Below are 24,842 nucleotides of genomic sequence, written 5' to 3' on the forward strand. Positions count from 1 at the left end.
GGGGATGTCTACCGACGACAATTGATGCGTTTGAGCCGAGCACTGCGAGAAAAACGGCCGCAATACGCCGATAGACACGACAAAGTTATTTTGCAACATGACAATGCTCGGCCACATGTTGCACAAGTGGTCAAAACATACTTAGAAACGCTCAAATGGGATGTCCTACCCCACCCGCCGTATAGTCCAGACCTTGCGCCATCCGATTACTATCTCTTCCGATCGATGCAACATGGCCTGGCTGACCAGCACTTCCGTAATTACGATGAAGTCAAAAAATGGATCGATTCGTGGATTGCGGCAAAACCGACCGAATTTTTCACAAAGGGAATCCGTGAATTGCCAGAAAGATGGGAAAAAGTAGTAGTAAGCGATGGACAATATTTTGAATATTAAATTTGTAACCATTTTACGTCAATAAAGTTTCAAATTTCGAAAAAAACCCGCACGAACTTATTCATAGTCCTATTAATTAGAGCATTTCCCCTCTAACAACTGTCAGGGGGATGCTGATGACCGGGTATGAGATCTCTGAGGCCAATTCAGTCCCCTTCCTTGCAAGTTTATTAGCAATTTAATTTCCCTCTATCTTCCTATGTCCTGGATCCCAGATCAAAGAAATGTTACCTGCAAGCCCAAGAGATTTGGTCTCCTCCTTACAGGAGTTTACTGGTTTTGTTCTGCATCATGGCGTCGTCAGAGCCTTGATCGCGGCTTGACTATCGAAGAAAATGTTAACATCTCGCTCGCTCCCGCGTTCCCCAAACATTTTGCATGCCTGCAAGATCGCAAAGACTTCTGCTTGAAAAACACTAGTAGTATTTGGCAGTTTAAAAGATAAAGATAAGTTGGATGATTTAGAGAAAACCCCTGCTCCGACCCACGCCTCCATCTTGGAACCGTCAGTGAAGACAGAAGTAAAAACTTCGGTGCAGATTTTCCTCTCGATCCAATCCTGCCTATATGGAAAGATTGCCCAGCACGACCCTCAAACTTCACTTTGCGGATAGAAAAATATGTTCGATGTTCGGAGAAATACAGTGTTAACTGTCCGAAAATGCTACCATGTCCCTTGAAATATTGCCTCCAAGGACCACTCTTCTTTAACTTGATTGCACTTTGAGCTGTGATGGAAACTACGTAAAAGTCGATGGGACGTAAGTGCAAAAGGATTTAAGGCCAATCAGTCTAGCATCTTTCTTGCGGAAAACCCTTGAGAGACAGGTTGACCTACACATAAGAAACGAAATTCCTCGGGGGCGTTTGTCGCATACCCAACTTGCTTACTGGAAAGGGAGATCAGTGGAATCTGCTCTGCACACAATTGTTAAAGATATTGAGGAATCTCTATATCAGAAAGAGCTCGCAGTTGGCGCCTTCCTGGACTTTGAGGGGGGTTTTAATAACGTTCCCCCAGAGGCAATGTCTGAGTAGGCTGGGGATGGAGCCGACCTTTCCTGGTTTACCTACAGAATGCTTAGCGACAGAACGGCCGTGGCAGAGTGGGGTGGCGTCTCTCTCCGTCGGCAGGTGAGCAGAGGCACGCCGCAAAGCGGGGTTCTCTCACCATTCCTCTGGATCATTGTTATCAATGACTTGCTGGAGGAGCTGGTGAGGAGGGGCTGTAGGGTGATTGCCTATGCGGATGATGTGGCATTGGTTGGTTGGTTGGTTAGAGTGGTGATTCATCCAGAATTCAACTAGCGCTTCCGCACCATTTTGTTGGCACATCCTCGTTACCAAATTATTTAACAGTTATTTGCAGCAGGACTATATCCAGTCTGTGCGGTTTAGGAACCTTATTAGGTTGTTGATGTCTAAGCCACACAGTTGATCGAGACTCTCGAACAGCGGTTCGCCCAGGGTTAACATTCTGTCCATCCATAGGGCAGGGCATTCATAGAGGAAATGGAAGACTGTTTCTTTTTTCTCCGGTTGTTTACAACTATGATAGTATGTGTTATGAGGGTAGACCAGAAGCCAGTTATGACTGCCGTAAGTCTACAGGTGTCCCGTCGTTTCATGTTTATTAATGTCGACGATTGCTTGAGGTTGTAGGTGGGCCATAACGGTCTGCTGATTTTGCATTTCGTTTGGTCTCTCCATCTACAATCTGCAATTCGAAGGTATTTTAGGGAAATTGCATTCTTGACCGCACCTAGTGGAGTGAATACTGGTACTGCAAGAGCGCTATTCATGGCACATCCCCCTCTTGCCAGTTCATCAGCTTTTTCGTTACCTTCTATGTTTCGGTGTCCCGGGACCCAAATTAAGGTTACTCTATGGTTTTAACTCAAGTTGGTGAGGCTATTCCTACTTTGCTCCACCACTTTAGAGGTTGTTATAGTCTCATCCAGCGCCTGGATTGCGGCTTGGCTATCCGAAAGAATAGCGATATTGCCCTTAAAAGAGAAATCTGCGATTAGTAACCTACAGGCTTCCCCAATTGCATGTACTTCCGCTTGGAAGACGCTGCTGGTATTAGGGAGACGCACAGACTTTTCAATTCCAAGTATATGAGAATATATACCAGCTCCAACACCACAATCCATTTTACTGCCATCTGTATAGACTGTGGTATCGAAGTTGTTTAGAGGGAATCCCTTATTCCATTCTTTTTTAGATGGAAAGAGTGTGGCAAAATTCCATTTAACGTTACCATCGGGACGATGTAGTCTGTCCTCACCGAGGTTAACTGAGTTTGTCGCAATAATAGACTAGCGTGACCATAAGTTTTTCCTTTCCAGCGACCCGCTTCATTTAACCTAAATGCACTCATGGTTGCCGTCTTCTTTATATGTAGGTCTATTGGAATTAGTGTGTGTCAGTGCATTGAGAGCCTCTCTAGGACATGATCGGATTGCACCGACCGTTATTGCACTGGCTGATCTTTGTATTCTGCCGAGTAATTTGGTATTGTACTCTCTCCCTAGAGCTTTCCACCAAACTACCGAACCATACGATAAAATGGGTCGTATAACCGCCTTAAACATCCATAATGTATGCTTAGGTTGAAGACCCCATCTTCTTCCAAGCATACGTTTGCAGGCATATAAAGCAATTTCTGCTTTCCTTACCCGTTCTTCGACGTTTAACTTCCAGCTAAGTTTGGAGTCCAAAATTACCCCTAAGTACTTTGCAATGGTTGATAAAGACAGAGTTTGTCCGTTGATATTTGGTAGGGTAAAAGTTGGTACCTTGTATCTGGTGGTAAAAATCATAAGTTCTGGTTTACGCGGGTTTAAACTTAGCCCAAATCCTGTGGCCCAAGAGTTAAGCTCGCCTAACGCCCTTTGGATGATCCCACTGATCGTATTTGGACACAGTCCTGACACCATTAACACCACATCAGCGTACGCCACCACTTTTACCCCACCTCCGTCAAGTTTTGTTAAGATTTTGCTGATCAGACATTGTCAAAGAAGTGGAGATAATACTCCCCCTTGTGGTGTGCCCCCATGGACCTTCTTGGTTATGTTGATATTACCCATATTAGCTTTGATGATCCTGGTTTCGAGCATGAAGGTGACCCAGTTACTAATGCAACTGTCCACCTCCAGGTCTATCAACGCCCGTTGGATGGCATCTGTGCTAACATTGTTAAAGGCGCCCTCGATATCCAAGAATGCCGCCATGGTAAATATAATGTTTGCTCTCTAGAGAGCCCTCTATTGTTCCGATTACCTCGTGAAGCGCTGTCTCCGTAGATTTGCCTGTAAGGTATGCGTGTTGTGCAGTTGATATACCAGAGCTCTCCAAAGAGCTTCTGAGGTGCGTATCCAAAAGTTTTTCAAAAGTTTTTAACAGGAAAGACGAGAGACTGATTGGCCTGATGTGGCATTAATTGTTAGAGAAAGTTTGTAGATACCCTGTACGATTTAATGTAGGAAATATCTGAACGTAGTTGTTCGATGGGCAGCGAACTGCGGCTTATCGGTGAGACGGAGCTCGTCCTTTTCATGAGGAAGCAGAAAATACCTAGTAGTGAAGAAGGTAGTGAAGTACCTAGGTCTAATCTTTAACAGTAAGCCAACATTGAGTAGAGAGTAAGGAAGGCAACAATCGCCTTGTATGAATGCAATTGGCAAAAGATGGGTCCTCTTGCCTAGAGTTGTATTTTGGCTCTAGAATACCACAATACAGCCAGTCTTGTTATATGGAGTCTTTGTCTGGTGGAACTCACTGGAGAGGATGACATCAGTTAAAAGGCTAGAGAGAGTTCAAAGGTCTGCAAAGGCCCATTGGAATCAGTGGGCCGCTTCGAACTACTTCCACTCTAGCGCTTAATGTAATGCTAAATGTGGTACCTATAGACATCGCGGGCAGAATTGGCGCTGCACGTACCGCAATTAGACTGAGGGGCACCTCAGAAACTTTGAGTTCATCCCCCCGTTGACGGATCAGTGTGTGCCCTCAATTAGTCCAAGCGGAACTTTCTCCACCCATATTCCATCAAGGGAGGAGTGGAACGGGGGCTACACTTTGGGAAAGGGCCCGGTTAACCTGTTCACGTAGGATGGAAGGATTGGAGGAGAATTATTTTGCAAAGAGCTCCCCGTCAAACTCAAATTCAGGTTACCGGATCACTGCAGTGTATTCCAAGCAGAGGTGGCCGCAATCAAAGAAGCAGCTGACTGCCTACTTACTTGCGTAATAACTGTTAAGAAGGTAAATATTTACTCCGATAGCCAAGCGGCAATTAGGGCCTTAGGCTCTATTATGGTGCATTCGAAACTGGTCAGGGAATGCCTGGTCTCTATCTCGATTGCATCTGAATTCTTCGACATAAGGATAATTTGGATACCTCGTCATAGTGGCATTGCTGGAAACTGCGAAGCCGATGAGCTGGCCAGACAGGGGACCTGTGAGGTAGTATGCTCCCCAAAGGAGACGATCGGATTCTTCTTGACAACCTGCGCTCTACTCCTGGAAGGTTGGGCTTTACACCAAGTCGAGGGACTAAGATTCAAGCATCTTGGTTTTCACTTCTTTTCTGCGCCTGCTGATATAGCACGCCTTCCTCGAAGGGTTAATTTTAGCTTCGGGAACAGAAAAACGTCACACGATGCCATGTCAGGAGTGTGCGGTGCTTGGTCGATTACACTCGTTGAGTTTTTGGCCAAACACCCTTGTGCAATGGTAGCGAATTAAGCTCTTTTGGAGCAGCTATCGGGCCCAAAATATCAGTTAAAATGCTGTGTATGGACACATTTAAGATACTGGCCTCTTGAGTCAATAGTCTAAGGCTCAAACGACGATTTTTGAGAAGCGGTCGATGTTTTCCTCATTCGCAGCTGTTGAAGGCCAACCAAAACGAGGTAAATCAACTACCAGTTCACAGCCCGCTTTGAAAACGTAGGTTTTTTTTATTGAAACGTATTTAATAATTATTCATTTACGTTTCATATCATTAAACCTAGTCTTAAAAACTAATAAGTAATATTTTTTAACGATAAATTTAGAAATTCAAACTATATGTTGTTAACGACTAAATCCTGTTTTATTTTCCTTTTTAGACGTCTTGTGTATAGCTCTTCATCATTTAAAAGAGAAGCTTCGGAGTTGAGGTGATTTAGCAGCCGTGTTGCATGTTTCGCTGCCATGATGGTTATTGCGTCAGACACAGTTGATATTTTAAGGTCCCTGTGTAGGTCGATATTTCTCTCATACCAGGGTGCATTAACAATATTTCTTAAAATTTTATTTTGTATGCGTTGAACTACATGATATGAGTTTTGATTGCACACCCCCAAAGTTGGATGACATGTGTCCGAACCGGCTTTAACATTTGGTTATAAATAAGCAGTTTGTTGCTTGATGAAAGTTTGGAATGTTTTCCAATAAGCCATTTAATTTTTGGGTATTTTATATTTAACTCGTTTGCTTTTATTTTTATGTGTTCTTTCCATTTCAAGTGGCATTCCCAAATATTTTGCAATGTTTGCATATGGTACTAATTTGCCGGCAATTTCTAGAGGAGTATAGTATAGTTAACGTTTTTTTTTTTTGGTAAATTTATATTTGTTGATTTGCTTTCATTGAGTTTAATTCTCCATTTGTTGGTCCACTCAACAATTGCATTTACCGACAATTGCAGTTTTGCAGTTGATTCTATTTCATCTTCACCAGTTGCTAAAATACAGGTATCATCTGCAAATGTAGCTGGTGTGCAGTTTGCTGGTACGGGCATATCCGCTGTATACAACAAGTACAAAGTTGGACCAAGTACACTCTCTTGGAGTACTCCGGCACAAATTTTTTTCATTGAAGAATATTCTTGACCAATTTTAACTCTGTAGTAACAATTATTAATATATGACTCCATCATCTTGGTAAATTGTGCGGGAAGCAAGGCCTTTAATTTGTAAATTAATCCTTCGTGCCAAACTTTATCAAACGCCTGTGCGACATCTAAGAATATGGCTGCGCAGACTTTCTTCTTCTCTAACGCTTCTTCTATAACATATGCAATCCGATGAACCTGATCTATGGTTGAAACCAAACTGATGTGAGGGGATAAGTTCCTTTAATAATATAATATGTTTAGGCTTGTCAAAAAACAATTTTTCAAAAAGCTTTCCCATTATGGGACACAATGAAATAGGTCTGTACGAGCTTAATTCATTAATATCTTTTCCGGGCTTAGGAATCATTATTATCTCTGATACTTCCCATTGTGAAGGGAAGTACTTTAGTTTTAGGCAAGCGTTCATTATACGTAGCGATTTTCTTACAGCTTTTGGTGAGAGGTATTTTAAAACTTCAGATGTGATAAGATCAAAGCCAGGTGATTTCTTAAGCTTGAATTTTTTTATTTCATTAAGCAATTCTCCGGTTGTAATCGGTTGGATGCACGTTGAATCCTGCACAGTTGAAAGATCATTAAAAGTGTTAGTACCTTCAATTGGCTGAAAAAGTTTTTCTAAGTGCAAAGCAAACGCATCTGCCTTCTCAAAATCATTTTTTGCCCAAATACCATTACACAACCTTAGAGGTGGATTGTGGCAGATAGGTCGTTTCAAATGAGCTGTCATTTTCCATAGGGAGTTGTTTTGTCTGCCGATAATCTTTTAATTTTATCATTTAGTTTTGTATTCTTGAACTCTATAATCTTGTTGGTAAGAAGTTTTGTAAGAAAATTGAGCTTAGTTTTGATTTCGGGAAACCATAATATTGGCCCCTTTTTTCCTTATTTTTCTTTTCTCGTGTAAGATTTTTAAAATCTCAGCTGGATACGATTGGCGGCAGTATTTCTCTTGAATTACTGGTGTGCTCATCCAAGTAGCATTTTGAATTTGCGTCGAAAAGTCTTCAACTTAGGTGTTTAAGCAAATTATATATCAGAAAAAAAGATGTAATTCTCTAATTATTTGATTGACTAATGTTTGAACTTTACAAAGCACCTGCGCAGAGTTTGTTTCTTAAGTCTTTCATTTGTCGCCACGAAGATCAAATAATTGATCGAACAACACAATTTTGCGCAAAATCAACGTGAAGTCTCATATGTAATATATATACATAATATTTTAGAGACTAAGCTGAAATGCTCTTTATTTCACTCATTTGAGTAAAATGTATCTGTGTGTAAAGTGAAGTTCTAGCGTCCAAAATCCTTAAACAAGCGAATAATTTATTTAAAAATGATAAGAAACCATTCATGAAAATCACAGAAGTGAAATTGAGAACTCTGCTAACAAACTCGCACCACATTTTGAATAAATTTTTAGACATTCGTGGACTAAATTATAGTAACTCGCAACCCTCCGTAAGGATAATCTGAGAATTCTCATTAGTATTCTCGCAGGTCATAAACTGATTGTGTAATCATCTAAAGTGGAATGTGATATAATCCACTTACTGCTGTCGCTTATGCGACAGGTCCCCGGATAATCAGCACATATTTTTCTTAAGTGTGACGCTATAGCGCGTAAAAGGTTGAGGTATCTCGGCCAGATATAATCAGAAAAAAGGCACATACGCTCGGCACAACACAACTCTATCTTAAGGTTATTAAGGGAAGTGGGCTTAGATGAGATGATGAGTAAAGGGCACAACATGCCATGAAGTTGAAGTGTAAACCTTAATTTCATTCATTCAAGATCAATATTTGTGCCACGGAAGCTGACTGCCAACGAAGATAATAAATACCCCATCTCAGCGGTGAAGAGTTGTAAGTGAATATTTGACAAGAAATCAAATTATTTCGCTGCTCCCACCCTGCTTCGCCACCCTGCGCTGTGATGTATGCTTAAAACTGCGTTTGGCGATGAAAGTGAGAAGTCTTAGATCGACTGAACCATTCAAACGATGGAAAATTTTTCAGACGGAAGTTATTTAGCTCTCGTGATATGTAGGCATCCTATTTCTGTCACTTTTCAAAGTTACCGTCATAAAAATCTAATTGACCATTTTCATTTGCTTAGCACCCATCTTTAAATAAAACAATATGCCTTAATATTAGCTTTTACTTTTCTTTCGAAGGAATAAAGTAGGTAAATATGTCATTTTTGGTGTATTTGCAAATTATTTAAATAATAGTTTCTAGATGCAAAATTGTTATGCAATTATAGTTAATTTGCTACTTAAAAATAATTAAAGTGATATTTTTAATCATAACTTCATTCAAAACTTATAAAATATTTGCAATATTTTTCATACTAAATTTTTTTTGTAAATTTTTTATAAAAATAAAGTTCATTGTACCATAAAATTGTTAACAAACTTTTGAAATTTTTTTAAATTTTAGGGAGTTTTGTATTTATATATTTTGGAACTTTTAAAAGCTTCTTGTTATATCAACCGATTTCAAAATAATTTAAGTATAGTATAATTCTGGAATTCTATCTAATACACCTACAGTACCTCGACATTTTGTGGAGCACTCTTACTATTCAAACTAAGTGGACCGCTTCGGTTCGTCAGATATTTTTTTTATGACAAGCTTTTTCATGGCTTAAATACACTTGGAAGTTTTCATTTGTTTGCCGAGCAGCGACCACTATTAGGAAAAACTTGTTATATTCTATGGTTTTTCATGGCCGTGTTTTCACACTTGGGCACTACAGAAACTGTAGCCACGCACAAATCGATTCGGCTTTGACAATAAGCTATATTTTTGGAAAAATTTACCAAAAAATTTAGCCTTAACCCTAGAACACACACCCGGGTACAAATGTATCCACTTCAACTTTGAAGTGTTGTAACTTTTGAACCGCTATACCTCTATACCGCTTCGGATCTAGGAAGATTATTTAGTTTTGAGTTCAAATTCAAAATTTGAACCAGATCGGACCATTGGTTCAGGAGCTACAGCCTTCCAAACACATTATATACGTAAACACACACCCGGGATACGTTTGTACCCCAATAGTAAAAATCCTCATAATAATCAAAAAAAACATTTTTTATATTATTTTTTTATTTGAAAAATTAAAAATATTCATTTCACACATTATATTATTGACTTTTATTATAATGGGCTATGAATAAGTTCGTGCGGTTTTACAACAGATGGCGTAACTTGATTATTATTCCATCGATCCACATTTCCAAACATTCATTGGAGAGCTACTGTCGTAAGGCACAAACGTCAGTATAAGTTTTTTATTTGAAGCGTAAACAACAATATTTTTACCACACTTGAAAATGTCGAATTTCGTGCCAAATAATGTGTTTTTGCGGGGAATTCTTCTTCATTATTTTAATATGAAGAAAAAAGCAGCCGAAAGTCATCGTATCTTGGTGGAAGTTTATGGTGAGCATGCTCTATCTGAGCGAACGTGCCAGAAGTGGTTTGCACGCTTTAAAAGTGGTGATTTTGGCTTGGAAGACGAAGAACGCGAGGGTGCGCCGCCAAAGTTCATGGATACCGAATTGGAGGAATTGCTCGATCAAGATCCGGCTCAAACGCAAGAAGAGGTTGCAAAAACTTTGGGAGTTGATCAATCAACCATTTCCAAACGTTTAAAAGCCATGGGAATGATCCGAAAGGTAGGCCATTGGGTGCCGTATGAATTGAAGCCAAGAGACGTTGAACGCCGTTTTATGGCATGCGAACAACTGCTTCAACGGCACAAAAGAAAGGGTTTTTTGCATCGAATTGTGACTGGCGATGAAAAGTGGGTCCATTACGACAATCCAAAACGTCGGGCAACGTATGGATACCCTGGCCGTGCTTCAACATCGACGTCGGCGCAGAATATTCATGGCCTGAAAGTTATGCTGTGTATCTGGTGGGACCAGCTGGGTGTTGTGTATTATGAGCTACTGAAACCGAATGAAACGATTACGGGGGATGTCTACCGACGACAATTGATGCGTTTGAGCCGAGCACTGCGAGAAAAACGGCCGCAATACGCCGATAGACACGACAAAGTTATTTTGCAACATGACAATGCTCGGCCACATGTTGCACAAGTGGTCAAAACATACTTAGAAACGCTCAAATGGGATGTCCTACCCCACCCGCCGTATAGTCCAGACCTTGCGCCATCCGATTACTATCTCTTCCGATCGATGCAACATGGCCTGGCTGACCAGCACTTTCGTAATTACGATGAAGTCAAAAAATGGATCGATTCGTGGATTGCGGCAAAACCGACCGAATTTTTCACAAAGGGAATCCGTGAATTGCCAGAAAGATGGGAAAAAGTAGTAGTAAGCGATGGACAATATTTTGAATATTAAATTTGTAACCATTTTACGTCAATAAAGTTTCAAATTTCGAAAAAAACCGCACGAAATTATTCATAGTCCTATTAAAAATTATAAAAATGCATCTTATATCTAAGGAAAATCATGGCAAATAGAGCAATTTGTTGATGTGACCGAATGTTCAAGACACATTGGCTTCTTACATTTGGCGCACAGCTTTCTGGTATTTCTACGGCGTTTTTCCTCTTGTGCGTAACATAAATAGCAAGATCCGGACACAGGTTTTGGCGTGCGCGCTGCGGCAGATGTTGATGCTGCTGTTGACACCATTGATTCCAGCGGTCGGTTGAAACATGCTTCAATAGGAATTTTAGTCGAAAAATTTCGCGTCACTTGACGATTTATGGCTCTGGCTTCAATAATGGGCATACACAATGCTTCAGCCAAGCTGCGCAGGATCTGCTTACGTTTGTTGTTTGTTATCCAAGGCAACATAGGGTTATTCAAATCGTAGACAATGTAGGCTGCAAGAGCTGTAATGTCCAACATGTTGAAGAACATCGCTAGTGGCCATCGTTTTGTTTGCCTTTGTGTTGGATATTCCGCAAACATTTGGTCCATTCGATTAACACCACCTTTGGCACGATTATAATATTCAATTATTTCAGGTTTCCCACTGTCAGCTATTTCAGCATCATTATGCATGGTCGAAAGCAAAATTACTGCTTTATTTTTTTTGGGAACATAAGAGCACATTGTCACATTATTTTTGAAGCCAAATGTCGTTGAACCAATTGTCCTGTTTTTGTTCTGCTTCATTTCTTGAGGAATATATGATTTGTTTTTGCGCAAAGTTCCAACGATCGTGAGTTTCCAGGTGAGAAGCAGTTCTGCAACTGGCAAGGTCGTAAAAAAATTGTCCATTGTAATGTTTCGGCCACTTCCTTGGTATTTGGCAGACAAATCCTTCACCACTCGTTCGCCTTGGTTCGTTTCCCTACCAGTTTCTGCTTGGCCAGTATATATTTGTCCATGCAGTGGATATGCATTTGTGGCATCGCAAATCCACCAAACCTTGACACCATATTTAGCAGGTTTTGACGGTATGTACTGCGTAAACCGTGTGCGTCCACGGTAAGGAAACAATTGTTCATCAATCGTCAAGCATGAGCTGGGCTTGTAATGTGCAGCAAGATTATTGTTCATCATCGTCCACAACTCACTGATCGGTGCTGCTTTATCAGTTAGTAAGCGTGTTGCTCGAGTGTTTTTATCGTCAAATCTTAGGAACCGCAATATCGAACAGAAACGGTTGACTCCCATTGTGGCGCAATATAAAGGATAGTTTTTGACGCTCCATAAATCTCGAACATGTTCTCCATTGCTATGGTTCGCACCAGTCATAATAAGTATGCCAAAAAATGCATGCAGCTCTGTTATTGACACAGGCGTCCATGACTTAGGAGTTGTGTTTGGATGCGCATTGTTGTAAGCATTATAAGTTTCTTTTGCTAACTTATTTGTGTGGCGCATAATTATATCAGCCATTTCAATGTTCATGAAACATTTGAATGTTTGCTCTATTGACAACATTTCAGTGCATCTAGCTGGTCCAGAACGTTCTCTTATAATATTTTGTCTGAGTACCTGACGACTTACATTTGGTTCTTTCATCCACTCAGTACCATCACGTGCAACAAATTGTTCGCCACTAGCAGGTAATTCATTATTTTCTTCTACTTCTTCTTCTTCATCGTCTTCTTCATCATCCTCATAGTCCGCATAATCAGGTAATACTTCTGCGGCACTTTGCGAAACTTCAGCATCGTCATCAGCAATTTCAATATCATTGAATTGAATTTCTTCTTCATCTTCTGAGTCAAAGTCATAGGGAGCGTCATCGTCACAAATTTCATCAAATAAAGATTGTATGTATATATAATTCTCGCTGTTCCTCAGTTAGCCTGCATAATAAAAAAAATTAGTATTGTATATGTTAACATTGTTGCTTATTTTACATTTTTTACCCTCTATATGCTGCACTTGATAAATATTCGTTTCTTCTTGAAGTCATTTCGTATCCAGTTATTTATAGTTTCAGTTATATTTATTTTCACTTATATTTTCACTTCTTACACTTTTAAGCACCAAAACAATAATGAAAATATCAACAGGCAGCATTTATAACAACACCTCGTGTGAAAACAACCCTTGCAGCTGCATATAAAATACAAAAACCAGTTATACCAGTGTATTTGCTACCTACGTACCCATACCTTGCGCGACCTTTTTGCACATATCTTTTGAACCAGGTAGAATATTTCAATGAAATAAAAACCAAAATGTGTATTCGTTGTTACTCTACAAGTATATTATTATAAATTATATTATTTTGTTTTGCATTTATCAGGACAACAACAAAAACAAAAATCCACTGTTGCATGTCCTGACTTTATTTGCCCATATCGCTGGAACCAGTAGGAATATTCGAATAAAACAAAAGACAAAATACTTGTTATATATTAAAATATACATTTCAAAAAAAAATCATAGAAATCGGTTGAATAAGCATTAAAAAAACCGCAAAATAAGGTCCCGGGTACAAACGTATCCCGGGTGTGTGTTTACGTGGTATTTTTTGGGTGTGTGTTCTAGGGTTAAAAATACAGCAAATATTGTAAAAAATAAAGTAACCACTTTTATTATCTGTAGTTGGTTTTTGGAAAAACTGTTTTGCTAAACTAATTTTTTCATAAAAAACTTGTTTTTGAAGGTTAATTCAAATCGGTACTGTCCACTTAAATCTTAATATGTTTCCCAATATATTTTGGTGAGAGTCTTAAAATATAATAAATGTAAATGTATTAAATGAGCGATTCGTATGTTCGCCGCATTCTATGGGTAATTATATATATTATGCTATGACAGTTACAGTTCTAATGTAAATGTGTCAATGATTTTGAAATAGATCTGTCCTTATGTTATGTCAAATAGAATGCGAATGGTATTGATGGTACTCATTCCAAGTTCCTTAAATACTTTCTGCCAAAAATCTTATCATATCTTACTTACGTTCTGAATATTATCTTCATTTTCTTCCTCTTATCGTCACAGTTCATTCAGTTCACCAACCATTGCTTCATTCACAACCTCCCACCTTTCATCGTTTCACGCTGAACTTTTCAACTTTAACTAATTCAACTGCCTTTTGAGTTGTTCTCTCTTTGGGCATTCTAAACACGTGACTGAACCATCTTATTCCCTTAGATTTTAAAAATCTTATCACAGTTTCATTTTTTGTATCATAGTTATCATAGTTTCGTTCCAGCTCACGATTATCGCGTACATTTTTCCTAACTGTTGGAAGAGGGACAAGAAGCGAAGAGCAATATTACTTTGTCTAAAATTTTGCAATTTCCGGCATTTTAGAAAAAAGTATGCAATTTATGTCATAAATGCCACGCTTTACTTATGTTTATAATATTATTTAATATACCAACGTATGCATATACGAAAATACGTACGCATTTATCAGTTTTACCTTTTCTGTATGCAAATATAATAACATAACACAAACAACACAGGCAGCTGGTCGAGTTTTCGACCACCAACTTCAGACTCCAATATCTCAGAAACTAAATGTAAATTTATTGATCAGTTTTCACAAGTTTTAAATTTGGAATTTAGTTAATTTCTAGAACATAATTTTTTAAGAAAAAAAGGTTCAGGGCAGATTTTTGTAAAAGAATGAAATGATCACTATTTTTACGTGTTTTTTGTGCAGATGAAAAAATAATGAAAAACAAAAAAATAAATAATTGTTTTTAATTTATTGTGAAGAGAAAAGATGAAATTAAGATAAACAAAAAAGTAACATATCGATATTGCAATAATTTTTACTGTTTCATGGACGTAAACTTTAGTGGTCGAGAAATCGATGGCCAGGAACTGTCATGTAGGATAGAACAAAATCTAGCAATAGTTTTCTTATTGAAAGAGATGGAAGTGAGTATCTTTGTGGTATAGGAAAGGTACTACCCCTACAGGGAAAATCACTACTAGTGAACCAAAATTCTAGTTCAGCACTAGTACCTTACCTCCAAAATTAAGCAGTTTTTCCATCTCGCTGACAAGACGAATTTAAACGCAGCAGACCGTTTTGCGAAGGTTCGTCCTATTACTGACGCTCTCAACAAAAAGTTTATGCAGTTTGGAGTGTTTAGCCATAATCTCTCTATAGACGAACAGATGATTCCATACTTTGGACGCCACTCCTGCAAAATGTTTATCAAGGGAAAGCCAATCCGGTTTGGGTTTAAAACATGGTGCTTATGCTCTGAAAGTAGGTACTTATTTTCTAGTTCATTGTACGGGGGAGCAGCAACCCCTCACGATAAAACTATTGGTCTAGGCGCACAAACAGTCTTAGACTTGCTTGCCAACGTATCTGACCCTGAGTGCCACATCCTTTTCTTTGATACTTTTTTCTCTTCATACCATCTAATGTGCCTTCTGAACGAACGTCGATTTTTTGCAACTGGTACTATACACGAAAATAGAATGGGCGATTCTCCTTTGAGAAATTTAAAAAAAGAAATACGAGGAACATTTGACTAACTACTTGATCATCAGCAAGAAATATTGACTGTTCGGTGGAATGATAATGGTCAATGTTATAACTAATAACTCCACAGTCAATCCAATTATTAGCACTAAAAGATATTGTCGGAAGAAAAAACAAACTATCACTATCCCGCAGCCAAAAGTTATTCAAGAGTATAATCATGGCATGGGTGGTGTGGATCTCCATGATAATGCGGTGGCAAATTATAGAATATGTATGAGAGGAAAAAAATGGTGGTGGACAATACGGACAAATGCTCTTGGTAACGCAATGGTCAATGCATGGAAACTTCATTGTATGATGGCAAAAATTGAAAAGATAAAACCACTGTCACAAATTGATTTTCGTTCCAAAGTTACAACAGAATTATTGAATTACGACAAGGACAAGGTCGAGTATGAAAACGAACATGGAGATGAAGGTCCATCGAACCTTCCTCGGATCAATGAAAGGGTATACGTCGTCATGAGAAGCGTTGAAAACAAATTTCGGCGGTCTAAGTTTTGCAAGAAACCCACTATTTTTACTTGCAAAAAATGCAATATTCATTTACATACTAAATGTTTCGATGATTATCATAAAAATTTGTAAGCTGACTTTTCTATTAATAAAACAACAAAAAAATATTTGTATTTGAAATAAAATGAAATAAATTGACTTCGTGTGCTAAATTTTTTTCATAAATGTTGTATTTTTTGTAATATATTTGACGATTTTTGGCCAGCGGTCGATTTTTCGACCAGTCCATATCTAAAACACCGATGGTCAGAATTTTTTTTTTTTTAATTTTTCTTGATTATGGTCCTATAAGCACTGACTAAAAAGGAAATGGAAAAATGATGTCGAATTCTTTTAGCGGCCGAAGATGGGTTAAAGAAAATTGTACTGGTACTTTGTCTCAATCAATGTATTTTTATTTCAGACCTGATTACTATTTCAAACATTGAGCTTACAAAAATCTGTGTATTAGAACGAGACGCAGAATCAGAACTTTGTTATTATCTTGAGGCGATTTAGCACCGCGACGTTAAAAGCCTATTGTGTCCCCTACATGGATTCAAAGTATTTCTCTGAGCAAGAATCTCACTACTCAAGCCTTTAGTGTTGTGCCAGCACTTCGCTCTTAAAAACCTGTTAGTAAATTCTGTAGTAGATTTCTCTCTACAATTGCTCAGACCGCAAGTCAGTGCCTTGCAGTGTAGCTAATAAAATTCTCTGACCTAGCTCAATAAGCAATCTACCTAATTTACAATTTAAATCAAAAAAGGTTAGCCAGCTTCTTCGGTCAAACGGAATGTTAATAATATTTATGTTTTTCTTCCACTTCAAATACTTTGTTTGCTTTCAAATTATACTAAATTAGCCCCAATAACCTTATATACAAAAATCAATTTAATTTTGTTTACAAACTACTACTTAATATACTGCAGCAGCTCATTAATTTTCTTGCATCACTGATTCAGCTGTAGCCCATAACAGGTAACTCAATAGGAATTGGTGTTATCCGCTTGCTTGCTTATGGCGCGAGCAATTCATCAAGTTGTTTTCTTCTCCAATTGCCATATCACAATTCATGCATCTTCATCAAAATTAAAAATGTGTACCTCGTAGTTTTTTATGGTTTCACCACTTTAAACATTTCCCTCGAGACTTTTGTTCCAATTGTGAAAAAACATAACCTACATACAATAAATACACACAATCATAAATCAAAAAGCAAAGGTAACGCTCATTAAATATTAACGCATACTTATGTGTGGGTTCGGGTGTGTGTATACAGTGATATCTTGGTATAACAAATTTGAGGGGTATGGAAGCGATTCCGTGAATTTTGAGTTCTGTCGTCAATTCTTCTAAAAATTATTTTATTTGTAGACTTGAGTATAATAAGAAGTAAACTGGACAAAATTTACAAAACAATTTAGTTATAAAGGGTGGTTAAATTTTAAGGACTGATGTTGAATGTGTACCACACCTAAACGTCAAGGTTTTTTCTGTATTTCATTTGACATTTTTCAATTTTAGACTAACTGAATTTTAACCATGGAAAGATACATAATCGAGCAATGCGTTAAAGTTATTCAGGCTTATTATGAAAACGGGCGTTCAAATCAAAATGCATATCGCGCGCTTCGTGATTTTTTCGGTCAATTTAATCCTCCAAATGTGCGTACAATGGGAAACATTTTGCAAAAGTTTGAGCAAACCGGGTCTGTAGGAGATGTGGAAACACCAGTGCATGCTCCTACAGCTCGTACTGCAAATAATAGTGTGGTTGAAGAGCCGTCCACCTCAACTCGGCGTCGTGCCCAACAATTGCACCACTCACGCTCGTCGTTGATGAACATTATGCATAAAGACTTGCATTTACACGCTTACAAGGTGCAATTGACTTAAGAACTAAAGCCTCTTGACCATTTCAAGCGTCGTCAATGGTCAGAATGGTAGCAGGAAATGACAACAGTGAATGACCAATTTTCGAAGAAAATCGTCTTCAGTGACCAGGCACATTTACAAATTTGTAAAATTTCGCTTCGCAAAAGCTTTCCATACCCCCTCCTTTTAATATCTATACTAATATTATAAAGAGGAAAACTTTGTTTGTTTGTTTGTTTGGTTGTTTGTTTGGTTGTAATGAATAGGCTCAAAAACTACTGGACCGATTTTAGAAATTCTTTCACCATTCGAAAGCTACATCATCTACGAGTAACATGGATTATATTTTATTTTGGAAATAGGGCTCGAGATATAGGTCAAAATGTGGACACGGGTAACCTTCAGATGTGTATGTACAATATGGGTATCAAATGAAAGCTGTTGATAAGTGCTTTAATACGGGGTAATTTTCATACCTCTTGATGACTAGGGTCTGGAAATATATGCCAAAACGTGGACCCGCCGTGTCTTTGCACCGAATTAAACCAAACTTACACACATTGTTAAGGAGGTATTGAAGATGGTTTCCGTATAGTTTGGATCCCTTTTGGTAGATAGGGTCTCGAGATATAGGTCAAAACGTGGACCCGGGTAACCTTCGGATGTGTATGTACAATATGGGTATCAAATGAAAGCTGTTGATAAGTGCTTTAATACGGGGTAATTTTCATACCTATTGATGACTAGGGTCTCAAAATATATGCCAAATATATGCCAAAACGTGGACCCGCCGTGTCTTTGCACCGAATTAAACCAAACTTACACACATTGTTAAGTAAGTATTGAAAATGGGTTTCGTAAAGTTTGGTTGTCATTCGGAGCACTGGCAACGGGTACAGCGTTCTTTTGAACCAGCCATAATGTCGTTTACTTTTTTAACGCTTGGGGCGGAACTGAACTGTCAAATTGACAGTGTGAGTTACAATGTGTCAATATTTCTTTCTGATTTGGATGCCATAAGGAAAAAACGTAAGTGCAACATGTAAAAATTGTTTGTGAATTTTTTTGGAGTGGATTTTGGAACAGTGAATAATTTCTTACGAAATTTGAGAATTTAATGTGAAATCCGAATGAAATTATGTGTTCGTGGAAAAAAAATTTTTTTTCGTTTTTTGAAAAATATAAATGGATAATGGTTAAAAAAGCTCCAATGCTTAATAAAACATATAAATTGAAACGAAAAATTCATGGATGATCAGGAAAAAAGACGATTGTTTATTCATATGCGTTGATTTGAAATTTAAAAACAATCTTCTTTTTTCCTGATTTTCAATTTATCTTTTATATTTACTCAAAAACAAATAGAAAAACATAAAATATTGTTTATGCCAAAGCACTTGAATAAAGAATAAAGAAATAAATAATATGAAAATCATATATTTTCTGTTATAAACCACATCTATTCTATTTTAGTATGCCCAGCGAAGGGGGCCGGGTTTGCTAGTACTTATATATAGACAAATTTTCATATACAAATCTTCGCAAAAATGAATTTCATTTCGCAACAGATACACCAATCAGAGCATTATTTGGTACGGAGTTTCTCATTATAAGAAGATTGGTCATATCGAGGTCTCACTGTATCAATTATTGTTCAATTTATGTTGATAATGCCAGACGCGCCACCGCATCGGTAAGCTTTTAAGTAACTACACAAACTTCCCATTGAACAAAATTTACTCACTTCAGCTAGTAAGTATAGGTAGGCAGAAATGAAAGGCGGGAAGCGCTCGAAAAGTGAAAGAAGTGCTTCAAAGTAAAGAAAGCAAAAACGATCAAGACATAATATGTAGATATATATACGTGTACGTACAATAAAAAATTGCTGTTGTCGTCACAGTACGTCACTATTGAGCGTCGCGCATAGTTCAAATATTACAAAAAAAAATCAGTTTGTTTAGTTAATAAATGTGGCATACCTCGTGCCGACTGCTACTTTATTTATTATGGTTTAGCTACTATTGAAAACTACAAATTTATGTTTATGTTCAAATACTTTTTTAACCTTAAAGTTATCTGGAATCACTTGTTGTTATGTTAATATTTACTAAGCATTTTATTGTCTCCTAACAGCAGTCTGTCGACGATTGTGGATTTTAGAGGGCATAATAATGATAACCAAGGCTCCTCGCATAAATTTGCTTATGCAGATGTACTGTTGCGGTCAAATTAATAGGAGTGGTCCAAAAAAAAGTGGAATATTGTATTGGCCCATGATTCTTTACAGAGTCTACAAGAATCATTTTCTGCCACACCAATTTTTTTCATGTGGTAATTGAGTTTGTAATGTCCTGTTAGTGTAGTTCAGTGTAGAGTGTTAAGTCTTCTCTGCTGAGGTTTGGGATTGCTTCCAGCTTTTTTCGATTGCCTCGTACCCGTTTGAGCTCTCTAGTACTCGATTAAGCCTCGTTGTACCCGCTCATGTAAAGACCTACGAAGAGAGTTTCTTACACCCTTTTTCACTAAAGTGCAATATCATTCTCTTCGTTCCCCTCATGACCCAGTACTCATAGATGGTAGAATTTCGAAAATTATAAAACATTCCCTGACTAACCTTAATTGGAATGAGAAGCTAAAATATGATTTTAGAGCTGCTTGACTGTTAGAGAGAATGATGATATTGCCACTACGAGAACATCTACGAAGACATTCACTAGCACATAGCTCTCAAACGTGGACCTCTGCTTGAAAAATGGAAGTCGTTTTTCCCATTGCAATTGCCTTCTTGAAATGTGGTACGCTAATTCAAACCCCGGCACTGCCGTCTTCCATTTTGGAGCCATCAGTAAACTTATTGAAGGTTGTTTGTACCAAATCCCTGATCACCGCGAATTCCATCAAAAATAGGTATCAGTTCAACTAAGATTAGACAACATTTTTATTTAAATTCCTATAATTCAAATTAAGTTTATCAAAAAACAAAAAATAACAATTTTTCTCGTTTCAACTCTCTTTGGTCGTCATATTACAAATATTGAAACTCTTTTATTTATTGCAGAAGAAGACAACGTCTCCTTAATCGACATTCCTGATGATTTTTTGACTAGCAATCGATTTTTTGACGAGGTTTCAGACAGGGTGACTCGCTGTCGTGTGACTTCTTTAACCTGATGTTGGAGAGCATCGTACGAGCCGCAGAACTTAATCGCTCAGGCACAATATTTTATAAGAGCGTACAATTGTTGGCGTATGCCGATGATATTGATATCATCGGCCTTAACAACCGCGCTGTTAGTTCTGCCTTCTCCAAACTGGATAAAGAGGCAAAGCGAATGGGTTTGGTGGTGAACGAGGACAAAACGAAGTACCTCCTGTCTTCAAACAAACAGTCGGCGCACTCGCGTATCGGCACTCACGTCACTGTAGACAGTTATAATTTCGAGGTTGTAAAAGACTTCGTTTATTTAGGAACCAGCATTAACGCCGATAACAATGTCAGCCTTGAAATCCAACGTAGAATCTCTCTTGCCAACAAGTGCTACTTTGGACTAAGTAGGCAACTGAGCAGTAAAGTCCTCTCTCGACGAACAAAACTAACACTCTACAAGACTCTCATCATGCCCGTCCTAACGTATGGCGCAGAAGCGTGGACGATGACAACATCCGATGAAGCGACGCTTGGAGTGTTCGAGAGAAAGATTCTGCGTAAGATTTTTGGACCTTTGCACGTTGGCAACGGCGAATATCGCAGACGATGGAACGATGAGCTGTATGAGCTTTACGGAGACATAGACATAGCGCAGCGAATAAAGATCCAGCGGCTTCGTTGGCTGGGTCATGTCGTCCGAATGGATACAAACGCTCCGGCTTTGAAAGTATTCGATGCGGTACCAGCTGGTGGTAGCAGAGGAAGAGGAAGGCCTCCTCTGCGTTGGAAAGATCAGGTGGAGAAGGACTTGGCTTCACTTGGTGTGTCCAACTGGCGCCGGTTAGCACGAGAAAGAAACGACTGGCGCGCTTTGTTAAACTCGGCCAAAATCGCGTAAGCGGTTATCGCGCCAATTAAGAAGAAGAAGAATCGGATTTTAGCAATCAAGCCATGTCTTTATCCATTTTATTTGACGCTTTTGTGACTTTTACTTAAAAAATAAATAAATAATTCGCGCTTACACTTCTATTAGTTTGGTCGAACTCCTCTTGCACTTTATGGCGTGCGTCTTGTTATTGTTCCACAAATGGGAGGACCTATAATTTGAAGCCTGCTCCGAATAGGGAATGGTTTTTTTATGAGGAGCTTTTTCATGGCCGAAATGTACTCGAAGGATTCCCATTCCTGCCGAGGGGCCACCACTTTTTCTACCATTTTGCTGTTTTATGCACGGAGACTCGAAACTACGCACTCCCGAATAGTAGTCACACACCTATTCGGCTACGGTGGATGTTGTTGTTGTTGTTGAGGTGGTTGAACATTTCTTAGCTGAAATGCTCCTAATTAGTTACCAGCACCGTTTTAATACCACTATCTCGTGAAATGATGATGATGTGTTTTTTTTTTTTTTTTTTTTTCGTTTTTTGTTTCCAAATCAGATCTATTTAGTGAGGTCCAAGAATAGGAGCAAATCCTTTATCTCGATGACTGAGATCTCCTTAATTTGCTGTAGGAAAGGCTTACCGAAGGATCGGAGTCGTGCCCTGGCTAGTCCCGGACATTCACATAAATAGTGGAACAGACTTTCCTTCGCCCCTTCCGCTTGACAGCTTCTACAGATAGGATTGAAGGGTAGATTGAGTCTAGCTGCATGATCCCCTACTTTCCAATGTCCTGTAAGGGTTGCAGTGATCCGTGAAATGTTTGGCGGAGAGCATCCTAACAGGTGATTCGTCCTTTGGATTTTATATGACGGCCATGTGTTTTTTGTTGTGATACATGTAGGTATTTGCTTCCATCTTCTTTCGGCTAAAGCATGATAGTGTGAAGCAATAGATGCTTTTAGTGTGTTCAGTGGGGTGGAAACTGCCACCGCCTCTGCTATGTCTAGTGTTGAGCCCTTTCTTGCTAGCTCATCCGCTATCTCATTGCCTCGTATGTTCCTATGACCGGGAACCCATATCAGGGTAATTTCAAGCCAATGGCTGAGCAGTTTCAGCTCCGCTCTACACTGTAGGACCAGTTTGGATGAAATGTAGTTGGAGTCTAAGGCCTTAATAGCTGCTTGACTGTCTGAGAAGATAGCTACTCTTGCACCAACTACCTTGTAGAGTTCTAGGGATTTGCATGCTTCTCTGATCGCTAAAAGTTCTGCCTGGAACACGGTGGCATAATCAGGAAGACGAATTGATTGAGATAGGTTGAGTGGCTCCGAATGGAAGCCAGCTCCCACACCACAGTTCATCTTAGAACCATCGGTATAGATTTCGATATCGTGTCTTCCAATCACCTCTCCTTTGCTCCACTCGGCTCTCGGTGGAAAGCGTACCGTAAAGCCTTTCTTGAAGTTGAGGTCGGGGACTGTGTTGTCTGATCCGTTTTTGAGCAGCGGGGGTCCCTGTAGGAGGATCTTGCAGTGACCGTAAGGCCTTATTGTCCAGCTTCCTATGTATCTGAGTCTCACCGCGCTGCAAGTAGCTATTGTTTTAATGTGTAAATCTAATGGCAATAGATGTGTTAGTACATTGAGCGCTTCAGTAGGACTGGTGCTAAGCGCTCCTGTAGTTAGGATACACGCTGTTCTTTGTATCTTGTTCAGCTTAGTTTTGTTGTATTTCCTTTCTGTTGCAGACCACCAAACTAGTGCCGCATATGTTAGTATTGGCCTTACAATGGCTGTGTAGGACCAGTTGGATAATTTTGGTTGGAGACCCCATTTTTTTCCCAACATTCTCTTACATGTGTAAAGTGCTATGTTCGCTTTCTTTACCCTGTTCTCTACGTTGGACTTCCAGCTGAGTTTGGGGTCCAGGATAACCCTTAGGTATTTGGCCTGTTTGGTTAGCGTGAGGCTGACGCCGTTTAGTTTTGGGAGATTAAAGTTTGGCACCTTGGTTTTCTTGGTGAATAGCATCAGTTCAGTTTTTCTCGGGTTTACGCTTAAACCACGGTCCGTGGACCAATTGCTGAGTAATACCAGAGCTCCTTCCATAATCTCACTGATTGTGGTTGGAAACATTCCTGAAACCATAAGCACTATGTCGTCCGCGTACGCCACCACTTTAATTCCCTACGGCTACGGTGGATACCTTTGCCTTTCTATTTTACCAACAAATATGAAGATCCCATGAAGGGATGATGTTTTGTCAACGCAAAAACCTTTCAAAAAACTTGTATCGACATCTAAAAGCCATCCTGGGTTTTTGTTGTTTTTGCTTTTCAAAAATCTTGGCTACTTTGAATGCAACTTGCATGAATGCCTCCACATTTTGCTCTACCTAAAACTATCTCCGCCTTTGATAAATAAGCTTGTGACGAGCACCAATCGGTGGATTCGAGTTCGTAACGCGTGGTGACTTGAAACACCAAGTGATAGATAAGCGATCGCACCTCGACAGGCAATGATAAACTTTCGAGTGCATTTCTGCCATGAAAAGGCTGCTCGCAATAATCACACAGTCCAACAATTTTAAAAACGATTTTCTCTGCTTTTGTTTGACATTATCAAACACTCGGTAGTTATTTTTTTAAATACTTTCAGATATCAGTTTCATGAATATTGTGAACTTAAAGAAACATATTTTGAGGGCGGACTTATTTTAGGGAACAGAAGTAATTCGTAATTCCCCGCGGCTTCACAAAACGCATAGCGTCCAATCTCAATCTAACCTAACCTAAAGGGATTCAATAGAAATATTCATTATTATTTTTGTAGTATTTCCATGTGTTATTATTTCTTGATGGTATTATACGCACACAATTTTCCTCAAATAAATTTATGCGATTATTTAAAGGTTTTGGAAAACATTCATCGAATATGTATTTTAAGCTGGCTTCCACACGAGCTTAGACCTACTTTTCTATTAGTTTTACATAACACTTTCTTTATAATTGCTACTTGCAATACAATCGACTATCTGCACATAGACAGATAGGCAGATAGCTCGTCGACAGCTATCTCGTCAACAGCTGCGCAACTTTACGCCTCCAGCGATACGCGAATGCGGTGGAAGTGCTAACTTCATTCATCATAACCAGCCA

General features: G+C 38.8%; 1 protein-coding gene across 1 annotated transcript in view; it reads left to right on the top strand.

Annotated features, from left to right (window-relative positions):
* The window catches only part of LOC128871736 (translation initiation factor IF-2-like), a 53,655-nt gene that overhangs the window by 27,002 nt on the left and 1,811 nt on the right, over window positions 1-24,842 (top strand). The gene's annotated exons all lie outside the window — the stretch shown is intronic.

Source organism: Anastrepha ludens, chromosome 2 (genome assembly GCF_028408465.1).
Source record: "Anastrepha ludens isolate Willacy chromosome 2, idAnaLude1.1, whole genome shotgun sequence".
NCBI classification, from domain to species: Eukaryota; Metazoa; Arthropoda; class Insecta; order Diptera; family Tephritidae; genus Anastrepha; species Anastrepha ludens.